Here is a 2,154-nt window from a genome sequence, read left to right as displayed (position 1 = left end):
CCCCCCCCCCCCCCGGCGCCCGCCGCGACGGGGTAGGTAGACCTGGCCTCCCCGGATTTAAGCGAACCTGCTTCTCTCGCTGAGGCGGGGGTGCAGGGCTGCGGGGCGGAGGTGCAGGGCTGCGGGGCGGGGGCGGGTGTGTGTGAGAGAGGAGAGTGTCATTTTGGGGTTTTTCCCTCCGCTTTTCCGACATTGAAGCACTTGTAATACAAGGCAGTAAGCTGCAACATGGCTGCCTCGTGCAGCTGTTGTCATTTTTGGTTTCGCTAGAAGATACCAAAGAAATAGGAAAAGAGACATGAAAAGGAAAAAATTTTTTTAGACCCACCTCCCCCCGCCGCGCTCACACCACCACACACCGCCCCCCCCCGCCCCGCCCCGCCCCGTTGGCCGCCGTGCATTCGCTGGCATCAACCAGGGTCCGCGTCCGGGTGCGGGTCCCGGCGCTGCCGGGTTGCTCGCCGGCATCAAGCCCCCCCCGGCAGCCCCTCTGCTCCGTGCTGCCCCCGCCCCCGCCCCCCCCCCCCAATTCCCTCCGGCGGAGACGCCCGTCTGTCTCGCCGGGGCGAGGTTCGCGTCGGGAACCGGGCACCTGTCGCCGAGTCGGGGTCCCGGCGCTGCCGGGCGCTCCCCGGCTGCAGCTGTTGGTTTCGCGGGGTGGGTTCAGGTTTTCTCTCGGGGGCGGTGGTGGTGGTGGTGGGGGGGCGCGTTACTTTGTTTATTCCCCCCCGGTTGTCGCCGTCCCGCAGAGACGTGGGGACCGGGCACCCTTCGCTGCGTCCAGGTTCAGGTCCCGGCGTTGCCGGGCACTCGACGGCATCAACCGGCAGGCAGCCCCTTGACACCGCACTGTGCCGCCCGCTGCTTCCCCGCCCCACCCCCCCCCCCGCCACGCCTGTCACCTGCAGCTAAGTAGGTGATAGGCCACGAGCAGGCCCGAGCCTCTGCAGCTGCTCAGAATGTCACCTTCAGCCGAGTAGTCGGTAAGGCAGGTGCAGGCCCTGGAGCGGCATGTAGCTGCTTGGGACGTCACATTTAGCCACGTAGGTGACGGGGGAGGATCGGGCCCGGCTGATCTGCGGTGTCATCCCTTGTCTGAGCACGGCTTAGGGCAGGAGCAGGCCCTGCCTTGTGCAGCTGCTTGGCATGTCACCAGTACCTGTGTAGGTCAGAGGCCGGGAGCAGGCCGTGCCCTGAGGATCTTGTGGTTGAAGTCACGTCTGGATTAGTACGTGATAGGCCCGGACCAGGCCATGGCTCGTGTGGTTTCATATGAGGTCATCTGCAGCTTTTCTAGCTGGTAGGCCAGGAGCAAGGCCTGGCTTGTGCAGCTCCTTGTGATGTCACATTTGACTGAGGTGATGGCGCCAGTGGAGGCCCCGGCTAGTAGTGTAGCTGCTAGTGTACTGAAGCAAGGATTGGAACCAGAAGAGAAGAATTCGGCTGAGACAGGATCCTAAGTGAACCTGAATACATGATGAGAATCAACTGAAAGGTTGACTGGAAACGTACAAAGACGAGGTAATCGATTTAGAAACAGTATATAAGCTGTCCTTCGGACATCTGTCACTCGCCGAGGTGGTGGCCCAACTCTGAGTTGTTAAGCAAGCAAGCAAGCCTAGGGGTACCCCCAGTCTGGCAAAATCCTTTAACACACAATCCCCCCCACCCCTAAGGCCGTCGGGCCCGTCCTCTCGGCGACACTCACCGCTCGAACGTGCCCCGCTGGCGACGGAACCGCCGGCCCTTGGTTCTGCCCGGGCCGAGGCACACGGGCACGCTGCCCGCAGGCAGAAACGGGCGCGGGCCGACGAGGCCGGCTGGAGCAGAGGAGGTGGCGTTATCAACAGCGGGACGCATTTTTTTTTTATTATTTTCTCCCCACGCACGTGCGCGCGATGTGCGCGCCACCCCCCCCACCCCCCCAAGAGCTCCCCGGCCCGAACCCGTTGGCCCGCGGCTGCGTGCATGTATGCACACACAGCCGCCCCCTCCCGCCCTCCCCCCCGCCCCCCCGCCCTCCTGCCGCGTGGTTCTCGATGCGACCGGTCGCCCCCCCCCCCACCCCCGCCCCGCCACTTGGCTCGCAACGAGCCCCGCCGCGCCCCCTACCCCACCCCCACCCCCCCCACCCCCCCCCCGCGACCAGGTTCG

This window comes from Strix uralensis, chromosome 40 (genome assembly GCF_047716275.1).
Source record: "Strix uralensis isolate ZFMK-TIS-50842 chromosome 40, bStrUra1, whole genome shotgun sequence".
NCBI lineage: Eukaryota > Metazoa > Chordata > Aves > Strigiformes > Strigidae > Strix > Strix uralensis.
Note: the sequence above shows the minus strand (reverse complement) of the source record.